This window comes from Danio rerio, chromosome 14, assembly GCF_052040795.2.
Source record: "Danio rerio strain M-AB ecotype USA chromosome 14, GRCz13ab, whole genome shotgun sequence".
Classification (NCBI taxonomy): domain Eukaryota; kingdom Metazoa; phylum Chordata; class Actinopteri; order Cypriniformes; family Danionidae; genus Danio; species Danio rerio.
This window is the reverse complement of record NC_141034.1, coordinates 42,472,537-42,490,167: the sequence shown is the minus strand read 5'-3', so window position 1 is coordinate 42,490,167 and position 17,631 is coordinate 42,472,537. Positions and strand designations below refer to the sequence as shown.

Here is a 17,631-nt window from a genome sequence, read left to right as displayed (position 1 = left end):
AACATCAGTAAATATGTTTTATGGCCCACCATGAAACTTTAAGGCCCAATCCCAATCCCAATCCCCTTAAGGCTGATTTATACTTCTGGGTCAAGCGCACGCGTATGCACGCATGGTCGAATAGCCCTTGCTGACGCTAACAGCTAACGCTAACGTGCATGTGTACACACATACACTATGGCCAATTTAGTTTATTTAATTCACCTATACCGCATGTCTTTGGACTTTGGAAACCGGAGCACCCGGAGAAAACCCAAGCCAACACAGGGAGAGCATGCAAACTCCACACAGAAATGCCAAATGGGCAACAAAAAATGACCAAGTTGGGACTCGAAACAGTGATCTTACTGCTGTGAGGTGACTGCTTACCACTGCACCATCATGTCGCCTCACAATACAATTATTCTGCTATTATTATCCTGTTACAATTGATGGTTCATAACTTCATTTTGGGGTTTACCTTCTTCTAGAAACTAACAATGATTCAGCAAAAACTTTGAACAGTCTGTAAAAGCAGACTTACAGTAAACAAATACAAACACAGAGCCATCATGGCAGCCTCCGGCACAGTAGGTCAAAAAACATGCCCCGGTCTGTGGCTAGTGCTGAATCAGGTCTAGAATATGATTTGCAAGAATCATTTACAAATCTCATGAGCTCAGCAATTTCATAACCTGATCCTTCTGACAAATGAGCAGCAGCGGCAGCAACCCAGCCCGAGTCTGAGCGAGGTTAGCGGCTGCTGTCTGGTGTATAGAAACGTGCGCATACCTAATCTTTTATTTCCTTTAAGCAGAGAGTTTTCCATGATAGAGGACCTGTCCCCTATGGGTATATTATCCATCCGTTGTTTCTTTACCATCTGAACTATTCATCCGAAATGCTCTCTTTCTGACAGCCCAGCGATGTGTTTTCAGCAAAGCGCCTCCTGATGCTTGACATTGGCACTGCCAAGGCTTCGGTTGGTGCAAGACGGGGTCTCAGTTTTCTTTCCAGCACAGCAGGGAGACAGAAAAGGCTTTCTGCATGCATTTGCCATCCTCCTTCTGACATTACTGACCGCCTCCACCAGGCCAGCCAAGACTTCTGCAGTGGAGGACAGTAACTGTTTGGACATAATTTATTCCTCACTACAATACTAACGTATATTCTTTTGAGGAAAAACATCAATCACTAAGATACAAGAGAGTGTCATTCGTGATTCTTGCCAATTACCTGATGCCAACTATCGAGGACATCAAAGACAACACTTAATACATACATACATTTCACTGGACATGTACAAATAGATATTACCTTTATACTATATAACTGCTTGTTAACTATAATAACTTTAACTTTTAAAATATATTAGTTACCAGTTAATTATTGAAAATAAATTTGTTGATTTATGAAGAGAGGCAATCAACTCAGTAGATTCAGTAGATCCAATCAGAGTGAGTCTCCAGTTAAAGACTCACTGATTCAAAGGATTTATTCAGAGTGAGTCTCCAATTAATGACTCGCTGATTCAAATGATCTGTTCAGAGTGAGTCTCCGATTAATGACTCACTGATTCAAATGATCTGTTTAGAGTGAGTCTCCAATGAATTCAAATGATCTGTTGGAAATGAGCCTGCAGTTAATGACTCACTGATCCAAATGAACCAGTCAAAGCAAGTGTCTATTAAACAATTCAGTTATTAATGCAGAATTTTTGCAGTTTAACATTGTAAATGAGAATCATGTTTCAGTAGACTTGCTCTAATTTACTAATTTAATCACTTAGAATCAGTGAGTCAAATCTATCCACCGTAGCACACTATAAAGTGCTACACAACTTTCCTAAAATTTCACCTCAATTGTGTCATGTTTAGTATATTTTAATATGTTCAATTGTTTGCACATCACCATAAATTGAATTATCAATAAGGTGATCAACTGTGATATGTTATATTTACTTATGTAAGTTGAAATGAATTATTTTAGTATTTTGGCTGAAGTAAATTTAAAAAGCTGAATACTGCATATACACAATGATTTACATTTAGTCATGATATCAAAATTTTATTTCACATTTTCTTAAAAAAAATAAATAAATAAATTACATCCTTTCAATTCATCATCACCACCAAACTTTCTTGTGTTTACTCTTTTGACAGAGCTGCACATATAGTATTTATTTATTTATTTATTTATTTATTTATTTGTTTATACTGAATTCCTCATTAGTCAAACATTGGTTAGCCATTAGACAGCATTTGGAAAGTAAATTATTATATAACTGCTCAAAAAAATTGAGAGAAAACTGAAACAGCACAAAGTAACTCCAGTAAAGTTGCCTTTATTTTTTGAGCAGTATATACTTTACGCATCATATGTGCTTTTTATAAATACACCAACAAATAATGTAATTTAAAACATCTTATTTATTAAAAATGTACATAATACCTTTAGCTGAGAGTAATATTTTACTAGGGTATCTGCACTTTTACTCAGATCCCGTGCTTCACCCAGCACTGTTCCTAAAGATCTGTCCAGTCTCTATTCTCTGAGCACTCGTTCTGTCCCATTGTGAATTGACTGAGTCCATTGCTCATTATCATCACTTGCTTTCTTTCTTCCTTTCTTGGCCTCTCTTTCTTTTACACACACACACACACATACACATATACACACACACACAAACGAATGTGTGAGAGTTGCATCAATATGTGTCCTTTCAGTTTTATTCTCCTGAGCCTAGACATGGGTGACATCCTCCCTTACTTGCCAGTGGAAAAGAAAGAACTGCCAGATTGTTTTTTTTTTTTCTTTCTTTTTCCAAGATGTTATGCAGCTAACTGAAGTCAGTGCCAGGAGAAAGCGGGTTTGACTTCCCATCATTCCTTATGCTTTTGAATTATGTTGTGTTAAGCTGCTCTGTTTTCTCGAAACTAAACGCTCGTAATGATTGTGACAATTGTCTTTTTTTTATTATCTCAAAACAAAGAGCCTGAGCAGGTTTGACAGTTCTGTGGGAGTTCTAGAAAATACTAAACTAAGTTTGCATAGAGTAAAAAGTGACTATTTTTTAAGGCTGATCTTGTTCTTGGTCATGTTTGAAGGGATTCTATTATGACAGTACACTATATAGTTGCAAACTTTAGAGCAGTTTGTCAGGTAGTTTAAAATTGATAAATTAATAAAGGGATCAAAGACAAAAAAAAAATGGATTTTAAAAAATTATTTTTTAAGCATGTGAAATTACAACAAGGGGTGTCACAGTGGCTCAGTGATTAACACTGTCACCTCACAGCAAGAAGGTTGCTGGTTCAAGTCCCGGCTGGGTCAGCAGTTGTCATTTCTTTGAGGAGTTTACATGTTTACATGTTCTGGTTTTCCTCATGGTCCAAAGAAATGCACTATAGATGAATTAACAGTAGAAATAACTTAGTTGTCCATAGTGTATAAGTGTAAGTGTGTGAAAATTCAAGAGTGTAAGGGTGTTTGCCAGTACTGGAAAATATTTGCTGGATTAGTTGGCGGTTCAGTCTAAGCCGAAAGAAAATGAATGAATGAATGAATGAATGAATGAATGAAATTACAATATTTAAATTAAAACTTAGTGTGTCAAGGTGGCACAGTGGGTAACACGAACACCTCACTGCAAAAAGGTCACTGATTCGAGTCCCAGCTGGGCCAGATGGCATTTCTGTGTACACTTTGTATGTTCTCCTCGTGTTCATGTGGGTTTCCTGCGGGTGCTCCGGTTTCCCTAATAATCCAAAGACATGCGCTATAGATTAACTGAATAAGCTAAATTGGCCGCAATGTATGTGTGTGAATGCAATAGTGTTTGGGTGTTTCCCAGTGTTGGGTTGAGGCTGGAAGGGCATCCATTGCATAAAACATATGCTGGATTAGTTGGCAGTTCATTCCGCTGTGACGACCCTGATAAATAAAGGGACTAAACTGAAAAGAAAATGAATGAATTAATAAAGTTAAAACTAGCTTGTTTTCTCCGACTTAGTACCTTTATTTATCATGGGTCATCACAGCGAAATAAACTGCCAATTTTTCCAGCATATGTTTAATGCAGCGGATGCCCTTCCAGCCGCAACCCAGTACTAGAAAACACCCATACACATTCACATTCACAAATACACTCATACTTTATGGGCAATTTAGTTTATTCAATCCTCCTATAGCGCAAGTCTTTGGACAGTGGGGAAACTGGAGCACCTGGAGAAAACCCACACAAACACGGGGAGAACATGCAAACTCCACATAGAAATGCCAGCTGGCTCAACCGGTACTGGAACCAGTGACAATCTTGCTGTGAGGTAACAGTGCTAACCAATGAGTCTTTATTACAATCCTTCACATTGCTAGGTTTTACCAATTGGCAGCAATATTATATATTATAATAATGTATATATGATATATCAGCAATATTATTAAATTGCAATTATTAAAATACAATTAAAATATAATTATAATTTAAAATATAATTATATTTTTGTAAAATATTAAAATATAAATACGTTTAAATTATAATGACATTTCATATGACAACTGCATTTTATTTTTTCAATAAACAAAGCTCAGAATAAAGAGAGTTTGTTTCATGAATAAATCTGTTATTCAATAATAACTTAAAATATCATTCTACTAAAACATGAAAATAGACAACTTAATATGCTGTTTATGCATATCAAAAAAGCTATAGTCAATCAGATGACAAACCAAAATGAGACATCTCAGTTTTACCCAAAATAATAATACAAAAAGTTACTTCATTACTTCCTGACGCACAACAAACAATAATTATTTCTATCAACTTATCCATCAAAAAAACAAGTCTCTGAAGTTCACTGTAAGTCAAGAGGAACATAAAAATCGGTTTTCCATTTCACGTAATTTCTTGTGCTGAGCAGAATGAAATTAGCTTAAATTACTTAGGATTTTGTCATTGCGTGATTAAAAATAACAGCAGCCACGTACTAGTCATTAAAAGCAGCTAATATGATGCTTCTCAGAGGTGATCAAAATACCTGTAATCAGTCAAGTGTGAATAACATCATCTCAGGGAGTGCGGAGGGGAGAAGTCAGCCTAGAATAATAACAGCATATCTCTGTTCTCAGTCACTGCAAGAACTTTGGAGTGGAATGAATCATTTGTTAATTTTCATGAATAAATTATTTCTCCATGCATTAAAAACACTCTTAATGAGGAAATTCATCTTCGTTCTGCTCTTTTTAAAATTGTGCCACTGTGTGTGTGTGTGTGCATGAGAGAATGAGAGATAGCGGCTATATTTGTGTGTGTGTGTGTGTGCGTGTGTGTGTGTGCAATTTTACCCTTACTTTTCTGAGCAAGCAATTTTACATATTTTAACGTCTGTAATTAACTAATTCTTCCTACTGTATTTGTGTGAGGTTTAAAGTTTAACTTTTTGAACTTGTACTGTTTCCAATGCACACACGTTTGGCTTATTAATTGTGCTTCTGCTATTCACACTGTTTAGATTAAAAAAACATTTTTAGGTCACTGAGGCAGTGAAACAATCATCTACAGTCTTTCGAAACGCAGACGATTTGCATTTGTAGGAAGAACGCAATGAATTCATGGTCGGTTCTTGTGAAATATGCATAATTCTCATTCCCCCTTTATTCCTTAAATTTTCATTTCATATGTGATCATTTTAATAGGGCTGAGATAAAGACAGACTACAAAAGCTGTACAAAAAGTCAATTACGCTTACCATTTTGCTCATGAGCAGCCAGAAGAGGGCAGGTCTTCTGTGTCCAGAGCCACTTCCACCCTCCCGGGATACTTTTGACACTTTATGATCTTGACACACCAGCCTATATGAAAAAGAGAGATAGAGAGAGAGGGGGGGGGGGGGGGTAATGTATTTTGCATTTTTGCTACTATCTAGAATCTATTTAAACAAATAAAGTTCAGCAGAATATAATAATAACAATAATAATAATAATAATAATATTTTTTTTGTTTATTTCACTGCGACAATTAGCAGAAATGTATTTATTTATTTATTTATTTATTTTGTTGTTTTTTGTTTGAATTATGTAATGCATTTAATAGTATTTATCATTCACAAGTATAGTGTCAACAAATAAACAAACAAACAAACAAGCAAACACACAAATACACATAATTTTTATGTAAACAGAAAAGTTTCTTAACCCTTATGATGTAAAAGAAAAATGATTTAAAAAATGATAAAAACATGTCTAAAAGATGGCACTTTTTTGTTATTTTATTCACAAAAGCCTACAAATGATGCATTATTTATTTGGAAAAAATTTCATCAATATGTTACAAAATATTAAACTTATCAAGCGGTAATTTGTATACAGTCAAACCCAAAATTATTATTATAACTTGGGGTTGACTATATACTCACTGGCCACTTAATTAGGTACACCTGTCCAACTGCTCATTAACAAAAATTTCTAATCAGCCAATCACATGACAGCAACTCAATGCATTTAGGCATGTAGACAAGGTCAATAGGATCTGCTGCAGTTCAAATCGAGCATCAGAATAAGGAAGAAAGGTAAGTTAAGTGACTTTGAACATGGCATGGTTGTTGGTGTCAAATGGGCTGGTCTGAGTATTTCAATAACTACTGATCTACTGGGATTTTCACGCACAATCATCTGTAGGTTTTACAGAGAATGCAGAAGAGAATCTCTGTACACATCCCACCTTAAGGCAGATGGGCCACAGCGGCAGAAGATCACACCGGGTGCCACTCCTATCAGCTAAGAACAGGAAACTGAGGCTACATTTTGTACAGGCTCACCAAAATTGGACAATAGAAGATTGGAAAAAACATTTTCTGGTCTGATGAGTCTTGATTTCTGCTGCGACATTTGGATGGTAGGGTTAGAATTTGACACCAACAACATGAAAGTATGGATCCATACTGCCTTGTAGCAATTGTTCAGGCTGGTGGTGATGGTGGTGGTGTAATGTGTGGGGGATATTTTCTTGGCACACTTTGAGCCTATTATTTCCAATTGAGCATCATGTCAACACCACAGCCTACCCGAGTATTGCTGCTGACCATGTCCATCCCTGACCATGACCACAGCGTTTTCTGATGGCTAATTCCAGCAGGATAACAAACCATGTCATAAAGAGCAAATCATCTAAGACTGGTTTCTTGAACATGACAATGAGTTCACTGTACTCAAATGGCCTCCACAGTCATCAGATTTCAATCCAATAGAGCATCTTTGGGATAGGGTGGAACGGGAGATTGGCATCATGGATGTGCAACTGACAAATCTGCAGCAACTGCGTAAGTCTATCATGTCAGTATGGACCAAAATATCTGAGGAATATTTCCAGCACCGGAAGGGCATTCGTTGCGCAGAACATATGCTGGAAAATTTGGTGGTTCATTCTGCTGTGGCGACCCCTGATTAATAAAGGGACTAAGCCAAAATCAAAATAAAAGAATATTTCCATTATCTTGTTGAATCTATACCACAAAAATTAAGGCAGCTTTGAAGGAAAAAGTGGGCGTAACCCGGTACTAGTTAACTGTGCCTAATAAAGTGGCCAGTAAGTGCATATAACACCATATCACCTGACTTCTAACCAACATGGTTCAACTATGGTTTATGCAACACAGTATGGGAACCATTCATTACTGGCTAGTTAGTTGCTTTCTTCAACAATGCATTTAACCATAATAAGGCAGTGAATTCCTTCATTAGTCAGGTGTGCACTTATCTGCTAAGTGTAGTTCACTTAACTGACTAATGCTATACAGCAATTACATCCTGCTGGTTGTGACAAAGGATAATTTCCTATTTACAGCCATTCAAAAATAACAGTCAAAAGTAGCAAGTATTTCATCATATACAAGACAATTTACAGTATATAGAGCATTTAAACCTCTATGGTTGTTTTTTACTCAAGGGACACGATGAACATAACCCTCCAGCATGTAACATCACCCGCAACATGTTCATGTCTACTTCTACAACATGTGGTCTCTGGATCACAACTGAAGTTGATAAGATATTGTAGGACTATGTAAGATAACTGAAATGCTAACTCTGTGGTCGCACATAACAACAATAAAGAAAAAAATGACGCCTCGCAGACAGTCGCTGTGCCTGTACTCATTGACACGAACATCTTCATATCTTAATATCCATGCAGGAGCAGATAGCACTCCTATAAAGCAGAGCGAGATTATTCCTGCATACTGAGTGATGTTATCTGCAGTGAAGTGACACCGCTGCTTTGCTTTATTTACCAGAAGGTTGCGATGGTCAAAATATGAAGCGCACAAGGCAAGGCTTTTTACTCATATTAAACTAATGATAGTCCCTGAATGTCTTTGTCATAAATCACAGTGGCAGAGTAAACATTAGCACAGACTCCCTCATTTGCAATGTGAATGTATCCACGTATTTATCCTGACATGCTTTATGATCGCACCGAAGCTCCCCCCACACCACACAACAGACACCCACCTTTCTTCCTGAATGGCAATAAATAATAAAAGACAAGTGAGGGATTCATGGAAGAGGAAGAGTGCAGTGAGTGTGCTTGGAGAATCAAAGTGTGTGTGTGTGAGAAAGCATAAAAGAAGCAAAGAAGAGGCTTTATATGCTGATAATAACACTCGCATTTGTATATTTTAAATTTGGTAAAGCCAAACATCAGTGGTTGTAGTGTGTGTTTTAATCATCCTGCCAAAATTGAATATGCAGAAGTGTAGATTTTCAGTAAATACGGACTTTATTCCTAGAAAGTTTTTTAATGTAGTAAAAACATCACAGTATTTACAGTAAAAAATGCTGGGTTCCACACAATTCCTTCATGTTGTCCCAAAACAAATTAAGTTAAATTATTATTAATTAATTTGTTCATTCATTCATTCATTCATTCATTCATTCATTCATTTTCCTTTCTGCTTAGTCCCTTTATTAATCCAGGGTCGCCACAGAGGAATTACCACCAATGTATCCAGCATGTTTTTACGCAGCGGATGCTCTACCATCTGCAACCCATTTCTGGGAAACATCCACACACACTCATTCACACTTATACACTATGGACAATTTAGCCAACCCAATTCACTTGTACGACATGTGTTTGGAAACGCACGCGAACGCAGGGAGAACATACAAACTCCACACAGAAATGCCAACTGACCCAGCCGAGGCTCGAACCAGCCACCTTCTTGCTGTGAGGCGACAGCACTACCTATTGCGTCACCCTTAAGCAATACATATACATACTACATATATATATATATATATATATATATATATATATATATATATATATATATATATATATACATATATATATATATATATACATATATATATATATATATATACATATATATATATATATATATATATATATATATATATATATATATATATATATATACATATATATATATATATATATATATATATATATATATATATATATATATATATATATATATACATATATATATATATATATATATACATATATATATATATATATATATATATATATATATATATATATATATATATAAGATGAAATAAATCAATTATTAGAATTTACTTATTAAAACTTTTATGTTTAGAAATGTGTTAAAAAAAATCCATTAAACAGAAATTGGAGAAAGAACAAAGGCAGGCTAATGCTTCAGGAGGGTTAATAATTCTGACCTCACCTGTGTATAAGTATCTTAAGATAATCCATTCTGAAACAATACAAAGCTTTGTTTTCTAAGAGATAAACAGTTGAACAGATCAATCAAGCAGCCTTTTCATACTTCATTCTTTTGATAACAGCTCTATAAAAACCATAACAATATGTTGCTCAAAAGATGTATTGTTTTTGGTTCGATGCACTTTTTTTTTTTTTTACTCTGTATTCTATACATTTTGTGTAACAGAAGACTGCTGTCCTTTCAGCAAGAAGGCCATTTATGCGAGAACGTCATTGCTCACTCAAAGCATTGAGTCTTTTAGTAGAAAGTCTATAAATAAAGGGCTGAGGTGACCAGAGATGCAGTCTGACAAAAATAAAAAAAAACATTTTCCTCATGAATTCCCAGCACTGTTGTCAATAATGACATTGTTTCCTCTATAAACACTCTCGCCAGTCAGATATCATCCACGCAACTAGCCATTTTAGTCAGAGATGCCTTCGAACAAAGAATTCAACAGCTTTTTAAAATATACTGCTCTTCATATTCTTTGTTTTCAGTCTTTGCATGAATCACATTTCTGTCACACCCAAAGGGAAGCTGCATTTGTCTGTGGATCATTTATCCGGGCTGTAAATAGGAAGAGATTAGCGTCTGTGCTTCTGACAGGTGTGTTTCTGACTATGCTGCATGATCGCTCTTCATCTAGAGACTAGAAACAATATCTTGAGTCAGCCAGTCTGTATGCAAGCCATCGGTTGCTTAATTTATGGCATATATTTTAAAGAGTGGGGAATTTATGTGCATCATTGCTCTGACACATTCTGTCTTTGCAATAGGGATGAGTATTAGACTGTTTGAGGCCTGTAAAACACTATTATGAAATGATTACAACAAGTCACATTTATGCCACAAAGCACATTTATATTTAGTCAGACTCTTTTAAAGCGCTGTTGATTAATTTACTGGCTAATAATCCTGACCAACTGTGTATATAAATAAGGGCATCATGGTGCACAGTGGGTAGCATGATCGCCTCACAGCAAGAAGGCCAATGGTTTCCCCCACAGTCCAAAGACATGCAGTATACAGGTAAACTGAATAAGCTAAATTTGCCGTAGTGTATGTGTGTGAATGCAAGAGTGTATGAGTGCTTCCTAATGTTGGGTTGCGGCTGGAAGGGCATCCGCTGCATAAAATGTTTGTTGTTTTGTTTATGTTGCCTGCTGCCTGCCTCGCGTGAGACCTTGTAGACACTGGTTAACACGAGTCAGTTGGACACAAGTAAACACAAGTCCAAGAACACAGGTTAATATGAGTCTACACCGATAAAATACATTGTTTGAACAACTGAGATAAAACCTTGTTTTGGTATTTAGAGCTATTCTGAGTAAATATCAGTGTGAGAGTATGTAGAAACATGGAAACCCGAGTACATGGAAACAGGTTAACACGAGTCCACAACGAAAGCACAACATATGTTGACTGTTAACGAAATCAAAACCGACCACAGCATGTTGTCCTGAATAGCAGTTAGATAGGTCCATTGATACTTGTGCTGAACTTTTTGTCTTGGGTTTAAATCCCGTTGATGACATGTAAATTATAATTATTTCTTTACATTAATTTTGGTTACATACTGCTCTGCCACACAAATATTAAAATTAATAATGTTTACAATGACACTGACACCAAGTAATAAGAATAATTATTTGGTATGGGCATGTTTTGTTTCTGCAAACGTGAATAGTTTACATCTGGAAAGAGTCACCAGTAACACATACACCAGTTAAATCATTACACCGGCTTCTTTCAGTTTTACTTTTAAGAGTCTTCAAGCACATGACATCATGTCCATGATAACAGCATATGAGTGGCCCTCGATAAAATATTGAACACACTGATGCAGTATGTCTGGTGTTTCCATTTGGTCTGCGTCCTTTAGAAACTCCAAACAACGACCACACATAAAGCACAACACAACCATGTTAAGCTGCTCGTGTGTTTGCCACAAAACAGGTAAAAAAACCCTCAACTGCAGTCCATGTTCGGTCACTATAAACTTTATTTACGCCATGTACTCCACAACATGAATTTACCGTGCTCACCACCAATGACAAGAACACTTTTTACTGCGTCACTTCCAGTGTGTGGTACATTCCCTTTTTTTTAAGAATCTTTGATTGTAAATTTGTTTCGTGCTTGGTAAAATTGTTTTTCCTATAAAATTGTGTCTTATGATAGGTAAAATTGTTTTCCAAAATGTAAATTTGTATCGAGCTTCATTCACACTTATGTAATGTTGTTTTGCACTTCCCAGCCACCATAATTTACTCCTAATTGTGACTGTTGCTTGCCTGACCATTCTTGTTAATAAACCCTGTTTGGATCTGCAACTCCTTTGTCAGCATCACCCTTGTGACAATTAACTCCTGCAAGTTTGTTTTTCAATAATATAGTTTACATTCAGTTTTTTATATTTCAAATCGTTAATGTTCTCCTTCAAATTATATATATATATATATATATATATATATATATATATATATATATATATATATATATATATATATATATATATATATATATAGTTTTTAATTATTAAACTATTAATGGTCCAGTATATTTTATGTTTTCATTTCAATGCCAGTCACCTTGCATATGCACGTGAAATGTAATGCACACATAATAGCATTAAAAAGGAAAAGCAGTCAAAAGTTTTGTCCCCCCAATAATACATCATCTATTTTTTCATGTACTTATTCCATAACTCCAGATTATTCTGCATGTTTACAGGGCGAAAAAGTCCATTGAAAAAGTTAATTAAAAACTAATTAGAATTCAAAACAAACACTTTAACTTTCCCCTACTGTATCACTTTGTACTGTCCGCATGCCGCAAGGAAAATACATTCTCTCATCTTTTATGAGCTTTTTTTTTTCGTTTTCAATTTAACATGCCAAACAATCCATTATGCACATTTAGCACAAATTCAAGCTAATATGTAAGATTGTGGACTCAGGGCATATTTATCAGTTCCTTGAATATGACAAGACATGTAATTATGACCAGTAATGCGTAAACATATTTTCACTATTTTATAATCTTATTAAGAGATTAGAGCTGGAAAATGGCTTAACCACAGCTGTCTGTTTAGGGCCGATGGGCTGGGGCCTATAAGCGGACGACAGATTTTCTTATATTTTTGCCCTTGTTGCTATTTACCCCGTCTTTCGCACTGAAAGAAAAGTGCTGTCTGGCTTGCCCTTTTGACAGTAATCTGTCATGACATGCTGTATTTTTCTCCATCTAATGGGTTAAGGTTAGATCCAATACCTTTCCTCCTGAGAGCTTCAATATGTAGGCATATGCATCTGCGATATATGCAAAAATAAATGCACATACATTTTAAACCAATCATGCAAGTAAGCATGTCTGCATATCAAGCATGATGACACTGGAAGGGCTTTACAGCTCTAAGGCTAACTTTTCTTGAAGCTACCACCTGGAGGAAATAAAATAAAATAAAATAAAATAATGGATAAAAATAAAATAATCAAATTAAATTAAAATTAAATAAAAATTGAATTAAATTTGTTTATTTACATTAAAATTATAAAATTTAAAATTATTAAAAAATAAACTAAAATAAATTAAAATGATAAATACATTTAAAAATAAAATCAAACAAAAATAAATAATTCAATAAAAAAATAAGTAAAAATAAATATAAAATAAAACTAACTAAAAAATGAAATGACAATTAAAAATAATTTATTAAATTAAATTAAATGAATGAATAAAAAATAAACAAAATCAAAAAAGATAGAAAATAATAAATGAAACAAATAATTAAATTAAAATAAATTAAAATATTAAAATTGAAAAAATAAATAAATAAAATAAAAAATGTATTGAAATTAAATGAAAATGAAACTTAAATAAATAAAATAAAATAACAAAAATCAAATTAAATACAAATTAAAATAAAATAAAATTATAAATAAATAAAAAATTTAAATATTAAATTAAAATTATACAATTTAAAATGAATAAAACATAAAACAAAACTACACTAATTACCTGTTTGAGTTCCATTACAAATTAAGATTTATTAATATTTTATTACTTAACCAAATTTTTACTCTTTTATATACAGTGTGATGTTTTTATAAAAAAAAGCATTTCAATACACTTTAGCTAATGAACAATTTATTCAAATTGTAGTCTCAAAACAGCTAAACAAATACAGAAATGTTGTATAATGTTTCCAAAATTATTCCATTAAAAAGCATTTTGTTCCACTTTTAACACCATTTTCTTGCAGCAGCAATAATAAATGTATGATTGAGCCTCTTCAGAAGCAAAAAATTAGAAAAAGAAATAGGCGTATTAAACTAGCAAAACATGCACAAACAGACGCAAACAGACACAAGCACATAAAAGTCTCATCATCTTATTTCACTCTTGGAATTAGCCTGCAAACAGAGGGAGTGATGGGAACGATCACGTTTGAGACATGAGCCTCGGGGGGGAAAGAGAAGAGAATGAGAAGCAGCCCGCTAAGACATATGGAGTTAATACGCTAGCACCGGGTAGCAAGAATTATCACCGTCACATAATCCACGTCTGTTTTATTGTGTTCTCTAAAGTCGGCATGCACTTATTAAAAAGCAAGCAAACAGCAGTGCATTATTGCTGTTTCCTTAAGTCTGTCGAACAATATGTCAAAGCAGCCTCCGCCACTGTAGCGAGCTAATACATGATCAGTTTAATACACTGGCCAAGCTAATGGGACTATTTTTCTTTTAACTCTGACCGCTATTGAGCTATTAAGGTTCTTACAAGACAATGACTTTTGCAAATTGTGCACTATTTTAAGGGGAAATTCACAGGCCGGAATATTTAATGTGTTTCCTTTTGAACACATAAGCGCACCCATTTGTTTTGGCCAGGAAAAGGGGCAATTTAACAAGTGAGTAAACTATCTGCTGGACTTGAGTTCTGGCCTTAGATTGATTACTTCTTACTGCTTTTCAACCTGATTAATGTTAGTTTTTTTTTTTTACCACCTTCTAAAGGCTGTCCTTTAAAAAAGAGTAGGGCTTTAACCCCGACATCCTGGCTAAATTGGCCCACTGGATTCTGTCCATCATGGCCTTCTAAACGTCCCCATATCATAATTGGCTTCATCACTTTGTCTCCTCTCCACCAATAAGCTGGTGTGTGGTGTGCAGTGTGGTGCAATATGGTTGCCGTTGTGTCATCTAGGTGGATGCTGCACACTGGTGGTGGATGAGGAAATGTAAATAATAATAATAATAATAACAATAATAATAATAATAATAATAATTATTATTATTATTATTATTTAATGTTAGTGGAATTTTTCATTTCTGGGCAAAACTCCACTTGCCTGTCAATGAAGGCAGGCATGGTTGGAAAGAGCGGGGATAGCAGCAGCTAGTAAATTCCCCCATGGGGTAATATAACAGAACTGGAAATCATGCATAAACAATTAGGTCACACTTTACAATAAGGTTCATTAGTTAATGTTAAGTAATGCATTTACTAACATGAACAAACAATGAACAATACATGTACTACAGTATTTATTCATGTTAATAAATGTTAGTTAATGAAAATACAGTTGTTCATTGTTAGTTCATGTTAACTTATGGTGCATTAACTAATGTTAACAAGCATGGACTTGAACGTTTACAATGCATTAGCAAATGTTTAATTATGATTAATAAATGCTGTACATGTGTTGTTCATGATTAGTTCATGTTAGTAAATGCATTAACTAATGAACCTTATTGTAAAGTGTTACCAACAATTATAATTAATTATGAGTTAACATAAATGACAGAGACATGTACTTTGATCAGATACCAGAAATGAGCTAGGAGGAGTTGGGTATGGTGGACAGAGTGTAGAATTGGCGAGCAGCCAAAAGCTGAAGACAGATTGGATGTATGATCCAAATTGGTAGATTGGTAAAAATCTGATTGGTACATGAATAACTGCTAGCTAATGCAATCTTGACTGACGTGTCCTGCCTGAACTAATGCAATGCTCGATTTGTGAGACTTTGAATGTGTAATGGATGTTGGTGCTAGATGGGCTGGTCTTGGTCTTTCAGAAACTACTGGTCCAAAGGGATTTTGCATAACCACCTTTAGGGTTTACAAAAATTGTCAGAAAAAGAGAAAAATATCCAGTGAGTGGCAATTTTGTCAGTGAAAATGGCTTACTTATTATGGAGGTTAGAGAAGAACAGGCATACATGATAGAAAAAAGTATTCAGTCACTCAGATAAAATGTGTTGCAGTGGAGGTCTACAGAAGAGCCTCTTTGAAAACTAAACATATTTATCCTTGAAACAGATGAGCTACAGCAACAGAAAAAAAGCACAGTGGTGACAGTCCTTTCAGCTGAGAACAGCAATCTGAGAGTACAACTGAATGATAGAGGACAGTTAAAAAATATTGACTAGTCTGATGAGACTCTTTTGCTGCAAATCTCAGAAGTTTGTTTCATGATTACTTTTAACAACATGAAAGAGTGGCTCTACCCTGCCTTGCTTCAACAGTGTAATGGACATATTATCTTTGCCCCTTTAGTACCAGCTAAGCATTCTTTAAACCCCACAACCTAACTGAATATTGTATGTATTTAAAGTTGGTGAGAGTCTGTAAGGCTAGATGTTGTGTGTTCCACATGTCGATTACACTGGAAGGAGTTTGCCTGATGTATTGGCAATTGGCATAGGCCACTGATGGAGGCCACCAGTTTTAGCTACAAATGAGAGTTAAGAGTGCAAAATCAAGAACTAATTATATGAAACTAAGCAGACAATGCAATGGATACTGTATTTGCATGCATGAATCCTTCTGCTATGAGAGAGAAGTACTGTGAATATATATATATATATATATATATATATATATATATATATATATATATATATATATATATATATATATATATATATATATATATATATATATATACGCAACCAATGCGATATGACAACACAGTCTACTAATCTTGTGATACTTCTAGCAAGATAACACAATGTACATACAAGGTACACAATGTCATATCACAATGCGGATTTATTAACAATTATACTACAATGAGTTCACTCAAATGGTAACGATAACACAGGTAGATCCAAGTAGAGTCACAGGTAGATCCAAAAGATTAATTACAGCATCTCTGGGATGTAGTAGAATGAAAGATTCACATGCCAGATCTGCAGCAACTATGATGCTGTCATGTCAATATGGATAAAAATCTCTGAGGAATGCTTCCAGCACTGTTGAATCAATATGATGATTTATGGCCTTCATGAGGTCTAAACATGCAACTAACAACATGCTCCTAATGAAGTGGCTGGTGAGTCTAGCTCCAAAGTAATCAACAGCAGAATCAGGTACAAAAATGACTCAATGACAGACTCAGAAGAAAAAAAAATTATGATAAGAATAAAAATAAAAATAAAAACTTCAGGTTCTTTTCAAACAATCCTAGTAAGGATGCATACTTCAGCTGCCATGTCATAAAGTGCTGTTGAAGGCTGTCTCAGTTTGAAGGGTGCATGGAAGGAACCCTTCGTTTCGTATTTTTTGGTTCCTCCGGTAACTCACGATCTCTTACACATACCAGTTCTCAAAAAAGTATTTGATGAAAAATGAGTCAGCATCGAGCATGTCAACATTTCATCATATAATGTACTTTTTGGTGAATATAAGTTCGGTCTTCCACTATGACGTCCATCATATCTGTGACAGTGACCAACAAAGGGTCAGCTTTCAAACAAAGTGGACCCAAAAGAGAGATGATGTTTTTAGTGCTGCTAGATGGAATTATGTGAATTCCATTCATTTCTTTTTTTCTTTATGTAGCGCTTTATAATGTAGATTGTGTCAAAGCAGCTGAACACAAAAGG

At 34.7% G+C, this 17,631-nt stretch overlaps 1 non-coding gene across 1 annotated transcript in view; it reads right to left on the bottom strand.

Annotated features, from left to right (window-relative positions):
* The window catches only part of LOC141377566 (uncharacterized), a 356,961-nt gene that overhangs the window by 1,136 nt on the left and 338,194 nt on the right, over nucleotides 1-17,631 (bottom strand). Inside the window, exon 9 of the transcript XR_015507813.1 lies at nucleotides 5,727-5,829. This is a non-coding gene — a transcript (uncharacterized LOC141377566). The remainder of the gene's footprint in view (nucleotides 1-5,726; nucleotides 5,830-17,631) is intronic.